Here is a 17,969-nt window from a genome sequence, read left to right as displayed (position 1 = left end):
TGGTGCGCTCTCAACACATAAAACAAAATAATTCCAATCATTATCCTACAAAAGAAATAACTAGAGCCAACTCTTCAGTCTCCATGCGCAAAGAAAAAAAAACCAACGAAGATTCGATAGTGATTTCGCAGCAGGACCCGCGAGGATTACACACTCGTCTGTCTTTCTTTGGTTGAGGGTGAGGCGAAAAGTGATTGGATTGAAAGTATAACAGAAGCTTGAATAAAATCCGGATGTATCATTTGTTAGAGAACAGCACTCTTGTAATATATTGTTCAGATTATCCTTTCTTTTACTGACTAGGTATTATTTTACTGGATAAGCATTAAACATTTTATATATAAATAGTTTCTTTTCAAAATACAATCATGCAGACGCAACCGTATACAAAATTCAAATAAAAAAGGCGTTTTATTGCGATACTCGCTGTAGGTTCCGACATAATTCATTATGAATAATTCTAATTTTCTCCCTCAAATATTCATGGTAGCTGCGGTCTTATACTTCAGTCGCGACAAGAGGCCAAGTAAAATCGAAGTTTGAGGCGTCGAGTTTCCCTAGAAAATTACTTTTTCGACCACTAAACTAAGTACTGATTTATATGGGTCAGGAAAGCGTTACCCCGTTTTGCTTTATGATTCATTGTTCGCTTCAAACTAAACTCAGATTATAAAAGCTACCAAAAACTATGAACTACATACATACCAGGTTGTTCAATAAGTTTTGCGGTTCGATAAGAAAAACACAATTTTACGGTTTGAAATATAATTTATTATTCAGTATTCAGTTTCCGTGAACACCAATACACTTGTTCCAACGAGATTCCAATTTATGAATTCCATCCCTGAAGTGAGGATCTGGAAGGGCTGAAAAATACGCTTCCACAGCTGTTATGGCCCCATCATTTGATGAAAAATGCTTTCCACGCATGAATTTTTGAAGTTTAGAAACAGATGGAAGTCGCTAGGGACCAAATCTGGTGAATACGGTGAATGCTCCAACAATTTATGGACTTTTGCCATTGTCAAAATGCTCTTCTGACACAGTGCACTGTCCTGATGGAAAGGGATTTTTTTCTCCTGCAAACCTAGTCTTTTTTCACGATTATTTTCCTTCAGCTGGTCTAAAAGGTGACAATAATATTCAGAATTTATTGTTTTACCAATTTGCAAGTAATCCCCAAACAAAATTCCTTTCGCATCCCAAAAGACTGATGCTAACACCTTGTTGGCCGATTTCTGGACGCGAACTCGTTTCGGAGCCGAAAAACCAAGTTCAATCCACCCTCTATCTTGTTTTGATTCAAGACCATAGTGATATACCCCAAGTCTCATCCATAGTGATAAATCGATCCAGAAAATCCGCTTTATCCTTTCGAAAACGCTGTAAACGTTGCTGAGAAAGTCGCATTCGAATGTGTTTTTATTCCATTGTTGGCGAATGCGACACCCATTGTGCGCACAAACCCAATACTTCAATCAAAATATTGCTTACACTGCCCAATGAGATGCCTAGGGCTTCTACTAAATTTCTTTCAGTTACTGGATGATTTTTCAATACGATATCCTGGATGTTTTCTACGATTTCTGGTGTTGTTGCTATTTTTGGAAGTTCTTGACGTGGATCGTTTTCAAGGCTGGTACCATCACGTTTAATTTCAGCAACTCAACTTTCTACTATACTAATCGAAGACGTTCATAAATAACGTTCATAAATTTCCTTTGCTTTTGAACCACCCAAAAATAAAAATTCAATCACTGCACGATACTTGATTGTTTTCTTTCGATTGACTAAAACCGGATATTTTCTGCCGAGGGCATCATACATTCCATCAAGTTAGGCACAGTAGAGGTCTGCGTTGATGGTTCGACCATTTGGAATTAGCTCGAAGTGAATTACACCTTCGAAATTCCACCAAACGCACAAAAGTGTCATCATCATCAACGGCGCAACAACCGTTATCCGATCTAGGCCTGCCTTAATGAGGCACTCCAGACACTTCGGTTTCGCGGTCCACCGATTCGAGATCCCCAAAAGCTATCTGGCGTCTTCTTTTCTACCATAGATATTGCTCTTATGACTTTCCGGGCTGGATCATCCTCATCCATACGGATTAAGTGACCCGCCCACCGTAATCTATTGAACCGGATTTCATCCACAACCTCACGGTTATGGTATCGCTCATAGATTTCGTCAAGCTACGGAATCGTCCATCCTCATGTAGGGGGCCAAAAATTCTTCGGAGGATTTTTCTTTCGAACGCGGCCAAGTGTTCGCACTTTTTTTACTAAGAACCCTGGTTTCCAAGGAATACATAAAGACTGGCAAGATCATAGTCTTGTACGAGACGTTTCGAGCGAAACAGTTTTTGTTAGCTGAAATAGGCTCTGTTGGCTGACAACAACCGTGCGCGGATTTCCTCATCGTAACTGTTATCGGTTGTAATTTTCGACCCTATACAGGAGAAATTTTCAACGGTCTCAAAGTTTTAGTCTCCTATCTTTATTGTTTTCGATTGTCGGAAATCAGATTTCCCTCTTTGTCTCGGCGGGTTGAGCATCGAGATGCATTAGGCTTCATCCTGCTGACTTGTTAAACTTCCGCACCTGGTGCGGTTGCTCCCTGCACTTTTCAAGTTCACAGACTTGTTGGTTCTCCCAGGCTTCCCTCTTCCGTCTGTGAAGTCGCTTCTCCGTTCGACAGAGTTCTTGGTAGGTCTCTGCGCGTGCACGCGTTATTTGAGAATGCAACATTACTCGGTATGCAGCATTCTTCCGTTCCGTTGCCAACTTACATTCATCATCAAACCGACTTTCCGACTTTTCTTGCGGCTGTGGCCAAGTATGTTTGTGGCCTTATTAATGATAACGCTCTTCAGGTTGTGAAAATCATTTGTTGATGCTTCCAAGACATTTGTTAGCTGGGGTTATTCCGGCATCCATTTCCTCCTTATAGAGGTTACGGAGGGTTGTGTTGTGAATGGCTTCAATATTCACTCTCACCTGATTGTCAGAGGGGATTGTAGGTGGTATTGTATTCGAGCCCGGAGCACTACACAACGAGATAGTGATCCGAATCTATATTGCCCCCTCCTATATGTTCTGACATTCATCAAGGCTGATAGGTGGCGGCTTTCAATCAGCACGTAGTCAATTCGGTTGAAAGTGGTTTCCTCTGGAGAAGCTCACGTATGTTTGTGGACTGTTTTCCACGCAAACCAGGTACTTCCAACAATAACTTTGTGTGATACTGCTAATTGAATAATCGGCAGTCCGTTATCATTGGTATCCCTATGTAACTTATGGAAGCCGACATATCTCCCTACTTGACTGTTGAAATCTCCAAGTATGATTTTGATATCATACTCGGGGTAGGCTTCAAGGGTCCGCTCAACTGACTCGTAAAAGTTATCTTTCACAGACTCTGCAGTCTTCTCTATAGGGACGTGAACGTTTATAAGGCTTATATTTCTGAATTTGTCTCGCAAATGCAGAGTGCATAACCTTTCGATTATATTTTCAAAGCCGATAACATCAGGTTTCATTTTTTAGCTGACTAAAAAACCTACTACGAGCCCATTTTTTACTGGATTACCGCTATAATATATGGTGTAGTGACTCTTCTCCAGGAAACCGGTACCTGCCCAACACATTTCCTGCAACGCTGTTACATCAGCCCTATATTGTATCGGCTAGCTGCTTGGTAGCTACATCTCTGTACAAGGAGCGCACGTTCCATGAGAAAATGCGCAAATCGTTATTCCTTTGTCGTTTCCGGATTTGTCATTGTAAAGTCCATCCTGTCCGAGGCTCCTTCTGTGACTTCGTAACGTTGGTTTTCCGTGTAGGGTAGTCGGGCCTACCCAAACCCCAACCTGAAGGACCAGTTGGTACAATTCGTGCTGTTTTTAAGCGCGGGAAACTCGCCTTCGTCCTCCGTCTGCAGCTTTTCGTTAAGAAAGAACTTCCAGTGGCCACCACGTGGAGGTGGAAATAGGGTTTGGTAGTAGAGGTGTTGGTTTTGGTTCAGCAGGCGTTTCCGAATTGCAAATTTTTCGATTATTTTTATATGAGTTAGAAAAAAAATAAACGATCACTTATAAATGCCACTGTACACTATGATGGAGCAGTTCAAGACCACATGCATATCAGATTCCTTTGTTTAGTAAAAAAACGGTAAGACAAAAAGACATAAGAAATCCTGTATCCTGATTTGACTTCAGATACCAGTCGACACAACTGTGAATGAGTACCTGAATCAAATCAGGGTAATAATCTCGAGTGAGCGGAATGCTGACCACATTGCCTCCTGTTATCCTGTAGTGTACCGTTACGGTCTTGAATGAAGTGCTCTAACACACTTGAAGACCGTGATCCAATATGGATTATTGCGCCAACGATTATTATTATTATGCGAAAAAGAGACATTTAAAAATATGATATCTTCCCAAATAATGGTGATTCATACTCTTCATAATTTTTTAAAGAATCATACCTCCAAATTTCATAATGATCGGTTTATTACTTTTTAATATGTGAAAAAAAGTTATTTGGCGAAAAACGCTTTTGAAGAAAAAAATTGTTCAAAAAGTCTCCTTTGGAAAATGAATATGTTTATTAGTCTCAATTACAAACAAAATACAGTTCCAACAAATACAAATGCACTCGGGCAAGGGACTGAGGTCAAGTATTTATAAATTCGCTATTTACATAACGCCATAAAGTTCCGTAAGGACAAACCGATCACCTCCTGGGCGCCGCACCCTGACCTTATACCCACTGATCGCTCGGTTCTATTCTGATAAAATCTAAAGGGACAAGAGTTTCGCTTTGAAATTCCTGCAGCGTATTTTAGGATAACAAAGCTACCGATTTGTGCAATAAAAAGTCGATTCTGAAATCGACTGACGGTTCCATCCAGGGCAGAGATAACTCACCAGATGCTGACTCACCTCTACCCTAGGAACAACATAACCAAAAGTGATAGCTAGTTATTTATTCACAAATACCACTTTGTATAAATTATATTCAGAACGAAAATCGCCTGGTTCCTAGGCTGGGCGAAACCGCTAGCCCGCAGTTTTATAAATTGAATACTTTGCCAAAGAAGAGGCGTCCGTGTATAGAAAAATCGGTGACTGGTTCTCCGGTGCAGTTCATCATTAAGTGGATACAAACTCAGCTCTCAAAGGAAATACACTAATGACTGCTCACCCTCATGCTGGTAAGACTTGTCAATTTGACTACAATTTCTAAATTAAACATGATTTTTCTTTAAATCAACGAATGTTTGATTGATTAGGCCTGACTGCCCTTGGTTGATTAGTTTTTGATCTTCCATTTCGAAATTGGCTTAGTGATGTACTGCAATTTTCCTACTGCAGTTTATCTCCTTTTTGTGTGAGACAAAACCTTATTAAAATCGATTCATTGCCGATCTGTCTGTCTTTCCGTCACATCCAATTTACTTGGAAACGGCTGAACCTGTTACGAAATTTAGTGACAATACGTGGTTTATGTGTCCCCTTTATCATTTTGTATTGGGATTAAACGGGGGCTCCCCATATATGCGAAAGGGCGGTATGAATTGTTTTTTCACAGAATGTGGTCATGTGGGGTATCAAATCAAAGAAATCAATCAGTGCTTTTCGAGGCTTATTTTACTTCTGATATTGGGTACAACGTAGGGGTGTGAGGACTCAAAATGTGTACCTCAAAAAAGTCCAACAGGCCTCGTTCTCAGAACCTTTTCAACCGAACAACATGGGAAATAATAATAATAATAATAGCGTATTGCGACATTTAAGAAATATCCTGGAAAACACCTATTAAGTTCATCCTAGAACTTCAAAATTTGACAACATTCTAAGCAATAGTATAAGTTACTCCATCCACATGGATTGTAGATACATCTATGTTAGTAGCAGTAGCTCTCAACTCACATCTGATATATATATGTACATTAAAGATGCTTTCGCGCATGGAGTAAAGTGGCAATATTCAGATGCGTGCGGTCAATTTACATAGCTATGCGCGTATATATGTGCATATGCAGTATGCGGTAACTGGCTATAAATTATTTGTTTAGGATGAACATAATATTTATTTCTTCAATATGTACATATATCTGAAAGTTTGAAAATATACGAAGAAATATTTTGAATTTAGTTATCTACGAAAAGAAAATCGTGTATAGATAATTTCGCACATAAGACGAATACGAAGCGTCCAGTTTCCTTTATTCCGACTTGTCTTTTCGTGTTACCGATTTTTTTTCGGCACATACGTGTATTCAAAATCTAAAATATTCTTTGTGCTGCATATCCGGCTTTTTTCTTCTGTCTTGAGTGTGGATTAGTTTCTTGGCTTGTCCTACATATATCATTCTAAACTCTTTTATGGATTGTAATACTGTCCTTAGTAGGTACGTCTGGTGATCATTGCACCCTCCAATCCTCGCTTCCTTAGTAAGTTCTTGATGCCGTGAACCATCTTCATGTCTGTAATAGTTATTCACTTTTTTGCATTCTTATTTTTTCCATTAATAGCATTGAAAGCTCTTGACTTTGTGTTTATTGTACTTTCTTTCTATCCTCTCTCCGAAATCCATTATTTGAAGCTGTTTCTCCTTTCTTTTTTCTCTTCCAGTTTTATTTATCATTGTTGTGACCTAGATGGTATTGTACATATGCTGCCATTTTAGATTGGAGCCGCGAAACAGTCACTTTTCGTCGTGCCTAATAAAACCGCAACTATCCTCACGACTGTATGAGGACTTTTTACTTTAACGCTATTCAAGAAAAAAATGTTATTGGACTTTCTTTCTAAACCTGAGTAAAATCGACCTAGCTTAAAGTCACATAAAAAATTGGCCTTGCTTCCACCTCTCGATAACTAATAAATGGCGAATTCAACAAAACCACAAATTAGTCATTTAAATTTATTTTTTTAAATTCTTAGTCTACTATCCAAATTTGTTTGCAGTTTTATAAGACATTTTTTATATTTGAGTATAAACATCATGAGAAATGTATGTAAATTTTATCCCTTTGTAAGTTTTTTCTTCAGTCATTAAAAAATTGTATTCAAAATACATATTTAGAGAAAGAATGTAAAATAAAAACCAATAAAAATTTTAAATTAATTTAAACTAACACAAACAATAAAAAGAGAAAAAATGCAACAATATAATAGCTAATATTATATTTCTTAAAAGAAACAGAATGGAACATTCAATTTCAATACATGATCGAAAGAATAGAAGTAAGGAAAATAAAATCGAAAAATCCAAATTTACACTTGTGGGTTTACATTTTCAAACTGCATCCTGCTTCCAGAAGAACAAAGTCTTTAGAAAATATTATGGCTGGTATAAACCCTTCCCCTCTGATGAAATCCGCCCACGGTTGTTGGCAGCCAACAAAGCCTATTCAGCTTACAAAGACTATTCGAAACGTCTCATAATAGGGTCAAAGTTCTTACTGTACAAGACAATAATCTTGCCAGTCCTCATGTATTCCTCGGAAACTTGGGTTCTTAGCAAGAAAAATTGCAAACTCTTGGCCGCGTTCGGGAGAAGAATCCTTCGAAGAATTTTTGGCCCCCTTCATGAGGATGGACGATTCCGTAGCCTACATAACGACGAAATCTATGAGCGATACCATGACCGTCAAGTTGTGGATAAAATCCGGCTCAATAGGATACGGTGGGCGGGTCACTTAATCCCTATGGATGAGGATGATCCAGCCCGGAAAGTCTATAAGGGTAATATCTATGGTAGAAAAAGAAGACGAGGCAGACCCTGCCTGAGATGGAGCGATGGCATAGGTCAGGACGCCAGACAGCTTTAAGGGATATCGAATTGGTGGACCTCGGCGCAAAACCGGGATGTCTGGAGTTCCTTATTAAGGCAGGCCTAGACCGGATACCGGTTGTTGCGTCGTTGATGATGATGATAAACCCTCACATACCATGTCAACCATTTCTGTTGGTCCCTGGTAATATTCTTCAATTACCCCAACGATTTTGCAAAATTCTTGCACTTTTAATCTACTACTCCGCGCCATGTATCTATAGTGCCATCCCTTTACCAATGGAATAGTGGGCTCCATTATATGACATAACCTTCGCTGGGTAGGTAGGTAAGCATCAGCAGCGAGGACCCTAATCAGCGCTTTGGTACACTATTTTGGTGCCACAAACTCACTTTTGTGGAAAGGACCAAAGAAGCCAGCCTCCCAAATCTGGAATTTTCGCCAGGCGATCAACAAATATCCGCGAATATTTGGCCCGTATGTTGAGCAGTTCTTCGTTTGATATTGTGTCGGGCCAAGTTATCATCCCACGTATCAAGTATAATATACTTTCTGGTACATCGAACCAGAGGACGGATTGGATCATAAGGACTTCTATTGTCTCAAGGAGGTCTAAAATAAAAAGGCGAAGCAACCCAGAAAAGAGTTGCTGACGAAGAGCGTCAGCATTCACGAGCAAGATTCTAGATGAAGGAGACGATTTTGTATTGTTCTAAATGTTTGTTAATTTGTTAGAAATATAAGATTTTCCGTTTGAGGAGCAGAAGGAGAATATTCTAAAGATTTATTATTTTCCGGATAGCTTAAAACTACACCCAGATGATAATTGCAACGTAGTTGGTCTCAGTCCTCCCCTTCACCGGATCCAACAAATTATTTCCACAGCTGCTAAAATTAATAGCGACAAACTCCACACCCATAAACACTTACAGCTACAGCAAGCAAACGTGAGTTTTGGCTTGTGTAGGACTTTCTCATGGGGCTTCATTTGAGCAGAAATCAGCATCCCCATATTAGGCGCAGACTTCCTGTGTAACCATGAGGTGCTTGTGGATATACAACAAGGTCCCTGATAGACCTCACATCTTCTCTTAACTCGGCACTCTTTCAGTTATTTTTGACGATATTGCTGATCCAGATATTCCAGCACTCTTCTAAAAATACCGCAATATTTCCACCGAATGTAGTATCTGCTAGCCAATTAGGCACGATGTTCAGCACCACATCCACGCTCACCAATCTTCTCGAAAGTGTGTCCTTTACCTCTCCAGGAACTCTTTGTTGGGTGGAAAGAGTTCGAAAAACTACTTCAGCAAAGTATTTGTGTATCTTTCAACAGTTCCTTTACACCCCCAAGCTTTGGCGACTTTGTGGAGACTATAGTCGATTCCGAACCAGTACCCTATTCCTCTCATCGAAGGCATTGCGTATTACTTAGCGAACTGTCGTGTTTTCTTGACCTACCACCAAATCCCTATAGCTCCCAAAGATATTCCACATAAAGCAATTTGCGCACTTTTCGAAATCTTCGAGTTAACATGGAGAACTTTAGCCTGTACAATGGAGCGCAAACTTTCCAGAGGTTCATCAACTCTGTACTACGAAACTTTGACTACTGTTTTCTGCTACTTAGATGATGTTTTGATCGTCTACTGGATTACCGCTATAATATATGGTGTAGTGACTCTTCTCCAGGAAACCGGTACCTGCCCAACACATTTCCTGCAACGCTGTTACATCAGCCCTATATTGTATCGGCTAGCTGCTTGGTAGCTACATCTCTGTACAAGGAGCGCACGTTCCATGAGAAAATGCGCAAATCGTTATTCCTTTGTCGTTTCCGGATTTGTCATTGTAAAGTCCATCCTGTCCGAGGCTCCTTCTGTGACTTCGTAACGTTGGTTTTCCGTGTAGGGTAGTCGGGCCTACCCAAACCCCAACCTGAAGGACCAGTTGGTACAATTCGTGCTGTTTTTAAGCGCGGGAAACTCGCCTTCGTCCTCCGTCTGCAGCTTTTCGTTAAGAAAGAACTTCCAGTGGCCACCACGTGGAGGTGGAAATAGGGTTTGGTAGTAGAGGTGTTGGTTTTGGTTCAGCAGGCGTTTCCGAATTGCAAATTTTTCGATTATTTTTATATGAGTTAGAAAAAAAATAAACGATCACTTATAAATGCCACTGTACACTATGATGGAGCAGTTCAAGACCACATGCATATCAGATTCCTTTGTTTAGTAAAAAAACGGTAAGACAAAAAGACATAAGAAATCCTGTATCCTGATTTGACTTCAGATACCAGTCGACACAACTGTGAATGAGTACCTGAATCAAATCAGGGTAATAATCTCGAGTGAGCGGAATGCTGACCACATTGCCTCCTGTTATCCTGTAGTGTACCGTTACGGTCTTGAATGAAGTGCTCTAACACACTTGAAGACCGTGATCCAATATGGATTATTGCGCCAACGATTATTATTATTATGCGAAAAAGAGACATTTAAAAATATGATATCTTCCCAAATAATGGTGATTCATACTCTTCATAATTTTTTAAAGAATCATACCTCCAAATTTCATAATGATCGGTTTATTACTTTTTAATATGTGAAAAAAAGTTATTTGGCGAAAAACGCTTTTGAAGAAAAAAATTGTTCAAAAAGTCTCCTTTGGAAAATGAATATGTTTATTAGTCTCAATTACAAACAAAATACAGTTCCAACAAATACAAATGCACTCGGGCAAGGGACTGAGGTCAAGTATTTATAAATTCGCTATTTACATAACGCCATAAAGTTCCGTAAGGACAAACCGATCACCTCCTGGGCGCCGCACCCTGACCTTATACCCACTGATCGCTCGGTTCTATTCTGATAAAATCTAAAGGGACAAGAGTTTCGCTTTGAAATTCCTGCAGCGTATTTTAGGATAACAAAGCTACCGATTTGTGCAATAAAAAGTCGATTCTGAAATCGACTGACGGTTCCATCCAGGGCAGAGATAACTCACCAGATGCTGACTCACCTCTACCCTAGGAACAACATAACCAAAAGTGATAGCTAGTTATTTATTCACAAATACCACTTTGTATAAATTATATTCAGAACGAAAATCGCCTGGTTCCTAGGCTGGGCGAAACCGCTAGCCCGCAGTTTTATAAATTGAATACTTTGCCAAAGAAGAGGCGTCCGTGTATAGAAAAATCGGTGACTGGTTCTCCGGTGCAGTTCATCATTAAGTGGATACAAACTCAGCTCTCAAAGGAAATACACTAATGACTGCTCACCCTCATGCTGGTAAGACTTGTCAATTTGACTACAATTTCTAAATTAAACATGATTTTTCTTTAAATCAACGAATGTTTGATTGATTAGGCCTGACTGCCCTTGGTTGATTAGTTTTTGATCTTCCATTTCGAAATTGGCTTAGTGATGTACTGCAATTTTCCTACTGCAGTTTATCTCCTTTTTGTGTGAGACAAAACCTTATTAAAATCGATTCATTGCCGATCTGTCTGTCTTTCCGTCACATCCAATTTACTTGGAAACGGCTGAACCTGTTACGAAATTTAGTGACAATACGTGGTTTATGTGTCCCCTTTATCATTTTGTATTGGGATTAAACGGGGGCTCCCCATATATGCGAAAGGGCGGTATGAATTGTTTTTTCACAGAATGTGGTCATGTGGGGTATCAAATCAAAGAAATCAATCAGTGCTTTTCGAGGCTTATTTTACTTCTGATATTGGGTACAACGTAGGGGTGTGAGGACTCAAAATGTGTACCTCAAAAAAGTCCAACAGGCCTCGTTCTCAGAACCTTTTCAACCGAACAACATGGGAAATAATAATAATAATAATAGCGTATTGCGACATTTAAGAAATATCCTGGAAAACACCTATTAAGTTCATCCTAGAACTTCAAAATTTGACAACATTCTAAGCAATAGTATAAGTTACTCCATCCACATGGATTGTAGATACATCTATGTTAGTAGCAGTAGCTCTCAACTCACATCTGATATATATATGTACATTAAAGATGCTTTCGCGCATGGAGTAAAGTGGCAATATTCAGATGCGTGCGGTCAATTTACATAGCTATGCGCGTATATATGTGCATATGCAGTATGCGGTAACTGGCTATAAATTATTTGTTTAGGATGAACATAATATTTATTTCTTCAATATGTACATATATCTGAAAGTTTGAAAATATACGAAGAAATATTTTGAATTTAGTTATCTACGAAAAGAAAATCGTGTATAGATAATTTCGCACATAAGACGAATACGAAGCGTCCAGTTTCCTTTATTCCGACTTGTCTTTTCGTGTTACCGATTTTTTTTCGGCACATACGTGTATTCAAAATCTAAAATATTCTTTGTGCTGCATATCCGGCTTTTTTCTTCTGTCTTGAGTGTGGATTAGTTTCTTGGCTTGTCCTACATATATCATTCTAAACTCTTTTATGGATTGTAATACTGTCCTTAGTAGGTACGTCTGGTGATCATTGCACCCTCCAATCCTCGCTTCCTTAGTAAGTTCTTGATGCCGTGAACCATCTTCATGTCTGTAATAGTTATTCACTTTTTTGCATTCTTATTTTTTCCATTAATAGCATTGAAAGCTCTTGACTTTGTGTTTATTGTACTTTCTTTCTATCCTCTCTCCGAAATCCATTATTTGAAGCTGTTTCTCCTTTCTTTTTTCTCTTCCAGTTTTATTTATCATTGTTGTGACCTAGATGGTATTGTACATATGCTGCCATTTTAGATTGGAGCCGCGAAACAGTCACTTTTCGTCGTGCCTAATAAAACCGCAACTATCCTCACGACTGTATGAGGACTTTTTACTTTAACGCTATTCAAGAAAAAAATGTTATTGGACTTTCTTTCTAAACCTGAGTAAAATCGACCTAGCTTAAAGTCACATAAAAAATTGGCCTTGCTTCCACCTCTCGATAACTAATAAATGGCGAATTCAACAAAACCACAAATTAGTCATTTAAATTTATTTTTTTAAATTCTTAGTCTACTATCCAAATTTGTTTGCAGTTTTATAAGACATTTTTTATATTTGAGTATAAACATCATGAGAAATGTATGTAAATTTTATCCCTTTGTAAGTTTTTTCTTCAGTCATTAAAAAATTGTATTCAAAATACATATTTAGAGAAAGAATGTAAAATAAAAACCAATAAAAATTTTAAATTAATTTAAACTAACACAAACAATAAAAAGAGAAAAAATGCAACAATATAATAGCTAATATTATATTTCTTAAAAGAAACAGAATGGAACATTCAATTTCAATACATGATCGAAAGAATAGAAGTAAGGAAAATAAAATCGAAAAATCCAAATTTACACTTGTGGGTTTACATTTTCAAACTGCATCCTGCTTCCAGAAGAACAAAGTCTTTAGAAAATATTATGGCTGGTATAAACCCTTCCCCTCTGATGAAATCCGCCCACGGTTGTTGGCAGCCAACAAAGCCTATTCAGCTTACAAAGACTATTCGAAACGTCTCATAATAGGGTCAAAGTTCTTACTGTACAAGACAATAATCTTGCCAGTCCTCATGTATTCCTCGGAAACTTGGGTTCTTAGCAAGAAAAATTGCAAACTCTTGGCCGCGTTCGGGAGAAGAATCCTTCGAAGAATTTTTGGCCCCCTTCATGAGGATGGACGATTCCGTAGCCTACATAACGACGAAATCTATGAGCGATACCATGACCGTCAAGTTGTGGATAAAATCCGGCTCAATAGGATACGGTGGGCGGGTCACTTAATCCCTATGGATGAGGATGATCCAGCCCGGAAAGTCTATAAGGGTAATATCTATGGTAGAAAAAGAAGACGAGGCAGACCCTGCCTGAGATGGAGCGATGGCATAGGTCAGGACGCCAGACAGCTTTAAGGGATATCGAATTGGTGGACCTCGGCGCAAAACCGGGATGTCTGGAGTTCCTTATTAAGGCAGGCCTAGACCGGATACCGGTTGTTGCGTCGTTGATGATGATGATAAACCCTCACATACCATGTCAACCATTTCTGTTGGTCCCTGGTAATATTCTTCAATTACCCCAACGATTTTGCAAAATTCTTGCACTTTTTATCTACTACTCCGCGCCATGTATCTATAGTGCCATCCCTTTACCAATGGAATAGTGGGCTCCATTATATGACATAACCTTCGCTGGGTAGGTAGGTAAGCATCAGCAGCGAGGACCCTAATCAGCGCTTTGGTACACTATTTTGGTGCCACAAACTCACTTTTGTGGAAAGGACCAAAGAAGCCAGCCTCCCAAATCTGGAATTTTCGCCAGGCGATCAACAAATATCCGCGAATATTTGGCCCGTATGTTGAGCAGTTCTTCGTTTGATATTGTGTCGGGCCAAGTTATCATCCCACGTATCAAGTATAATATACTTTCTGGTACATCGAACCAGAGGACGGATTGGATCATAAGGACTTCTATTGTCTCAAGGAGGTCTAAAATAAAAAGGCGAAGCAACCCAGAAAAGAGTTGCTGACGAAGAGCGTCAGCATTCACGAGCAAGATTCTAGATGAAGGAGACGATTTTGTATTGTTCTAAATGTTTGTTAATTTGTTAGAAATATAAGATTTTCCGTTTGAGGAGCAGAAGGAGAATATTCTAAAGATTTATTATTTTCCGGATAGCTTAAAACTACACCCAGATGATAATTGCAACGTAGTTGGTCTCAGTCCTCCCCTTCACCGGATCCAACAAATTATTTCCACAGCTGCTAAAATTAATAGCGACAAACTCCACACCCATAAACACTTACAGCTACAGCAAGCAAACGTGAGTTTTGGCTTGTGTAGGACTTTCTCATGGGGCTTCATTTGAGCAGAAATCAGCATCCCCATATTAGGCGCAGACTTCCTGTGTAACCATGAGGTGCTTGTGGATATACAACAAGGTCCCTGATAGACCTCACATCTTCTCTTAACTCGGCACTCTTTCAGTTATTTTTGACGATATTGCTGATCCAGATATTCCAGCACTCTTCTAAAAATACCGCAATATTTCCACCGAATGTAGTATCTGCTAGCCAATTAGGCACGATGTTCAGCACCACATCCACGCTCACCAATCTTCTCGAAAGTGTGTCCTTTACCTCTCCAGGAACTCTTTGTTGGGTGGAAAGAGTTCGAAAAACTACTTCAGCAAAGTATTTGTGTATCTTTCAACAGTTCCTTTACACCCCCAAGCTTTGGCGACTTTGTGGAGACTATAGTCGATTCCGAACCAGTACCCTATTCCTCTCATCGAAGGCATTGCGTATTACTTAGCGAACTGTCGTGTTTTCTTGACCTACCACCAAATCCCTATAGCTCCCAAAGATATTCCACATAAAGCAATTTGCGCACTTTTCGAAATCTTCGAGTTAACATGGAGAACTTTAGCCTGTACAATGGAGCGCAAACTTTCCAGAGGTTCATCAACTCTGTACTACGAAACTTTGACTACTGTTTTCTGCTACTTAGATGATGTTTTGATCGTCTTCTTCACTGAGACCGAGCATTTTGCACATCTCGAATACATTTTTCAACGCTCTTTACCATGACCTAGTTCTTAGTGTTGAAAAATGGAAATTCCCCCAACCGCAGGTAAAATTTTTAGACCACATCATCACCGCTGACAGTGTACAACTCGACCCAGACAAGGCAACATCGATGGCGAACAACCTAAAATGGTACAAGAACTCAGAACGTACAGCCGCACGCGAACAATTTGCTACTAGGCCTGTCAAGACAAGAGAGACTGTCTTGAAGAGACTGGATTATTGCGCATACTACGGGAGGGCGTTGCCAAATTGAAGCCGCCTCCATCTCGTCATGCGTAGCCAGTGGTTAACATCGAAGCTGAAGTCTGCACTTACATCCTGGTGAGAACTGATTCCACCCGGAGGCCGCTACACCCGTTATACGAAGGCCTATATAAGGTCTTCGGGCGGCCTCTGTAAGGCCCTCGAGCGTGTAGAGCACATGTTTAGACTGAACGCTTGAGAGTATGAGACAGACCAACAGATACAAATTCTATTGTCATGAACACTATTCAAGATTATCCACAAGGCGGGGTATTATCACCGGTAATATGAAGCATGGTATTTGACTAGTGTTAGAAGAGTTAACAAACACTGGAATACACGTCCAGGGTTATGCTGATGACATTGTTCTAAACTTAGGCGCAAATATGAGAATTCCCGATGTTATAGAATCGAAACTATAGTGCGAATTCCTAGTAACTAGAAGAAAGCCGGAGCTGCACATAAATCCGGTCGAGGCCAACATAGTACCATTCACTAGGAAGCACAAGCTCGATTACGCGAGAACCATTAAATGACATGGCATGGAGGTGAAACAAGTAGCACTACTCTGGAAGACACATGTCGGAAAGCCACAGGGGCTTTTATGACTTGGAGGTCCATAGCAGGGGAAAAATGCTTAATTCGTATGGATGAGGATGATCCAGCCGGAAAAGTCTATAAGGGTATTGCCTATGGTATGGTCTATGGTAGAAAAAGAAAACGAGACAGACCCTGCCTGAGATGGAACGAAGGTGTAGGCCAGACAGCTGTTAGGGAATCGAATTGGCGGACTTCGACACAAAGCCGGGATGTCTGGAGTTCCTCTTTAAGGCAGACCTAGACCGGATACCGGTCATTGCACCGTTGATGATGATGAAGGGATAACATGACAGCGAGGTTTCCCTTCGATAAGTAGTTTGAAACATCTTGAATGTTGGCCCCAAGATATACAAGAGTACTTGGTTAATCTTTTTAGTTTTAAATCCATACAAGGCACATAGCGTTTCTTGTTACCAATACAAACTGCTGTAGAGGAACAACTGATTTGCGCACAAAATTTCACCAATCCTAAGGGGAATCAATCGGTGTAAGTTAATATATGTCGATTGCAATTTCAATTGACCGTTTATTAATTCCCTTACAAGTTAACGAAGAAACAAGCTACGATACGGTACATCATTGCCATTTGTCAAATACATAATTTGGGCATTGATGCTTGCAACATTCATCATTGAGAAAAACACTACCATTGGCATCTTCTCCGCGTTGAGCGTTGTATGACGAGCACATTTTGTTTGCCATATCCACTCCGATCTTATGTTTATTGGAATAAATATTTATTTCTGGTTTATTTTTGTCTGCTCAATCTTCATCATTTCGCCATTCGTATGTAAACTAGATATCAAGAGAACATTCTTTTTGATATTATTTTTAGGAACGTACGAAACTATTGTTCCTTGTCTTCGAAACCCAAATATACTGCTACATACCTTCCTGTTCTTTATATGCTTCATTTCACTGGGAATCTCCCAATTTTTTAAGTTCCTACGAAGGGCAACCTATATTCCTTTGCAAATTTTTGGAATCTATTAATGCAAAAATATTGTTATGCCCTATTTAGCCGGTTTTCAAAGGGTGGATTATATAAAGTTGCACTTTTCTCTAAATGCCTCCAGCTTTTCATCAATCATTACATCTGCTCCCACGGAATAATTTGATTAGCAATTTTGAACATCAAATCTTAACGTATTCAATAAAAACCGAAATCTACGAAGATTCATTGTTGGTCGAAATATTTCCACACCAAAACCTCTATTCTCCCAAAAATCATCCAAGTTTCTCTTCCCACCTTTATTTACGCCCATTGAGTATAGAAACCTGATAAAAGCTTTTAAGTGGGTCATTCCATGTGAAGGCCGTTTTTTAGTTTTTTTTTGAGAATTTTTTGTGAAGAACTGGATAAAGATACAAATACGAATTTTTCACCATATCTTTATTAATATCTTTAGCGTTCATGATAATTTCTCCAGACGGATAACATAGTCCATTATTGAAGTACAGAGCAACTTATATACCCATCTCTTTCTGTTGCCACGCTAGAGGATGCTGTGCTCATCTTGAGGAAAAAATAAACGGCATTTTAACATGCAGACTTAACCATCGTTCGAACCGATAAATTCGCGCTTCATTACGCCGATCGACATAAAAATGACATATGACACTTTACCTAATTAACACTAATTTCCGAACGACTCCGAATATCGAAAAATCGCAAAATCAGAATCCCTCCAACGCTTTGAAAGGACGCATTGTTACGCGA

This window comes from Hermetia illucens, chromosome 1, assembly GCF_905115235.1.
Source record: "Hermetia illucens chromosome 1, iHerIll2.2.curated.20191125, whole genome shotgun sequence".
Lineage (NCBI taxonomy): Eukaryota > Metazoa > Arthropoda > Insecta > Diptera > Stratiomyidae > Hermetia > Hermetia illucens.
The sequence above is the reverse complement of the archived record's forward strand: the minus strand, read 5'-3'. Positions refer to the sequence as shown.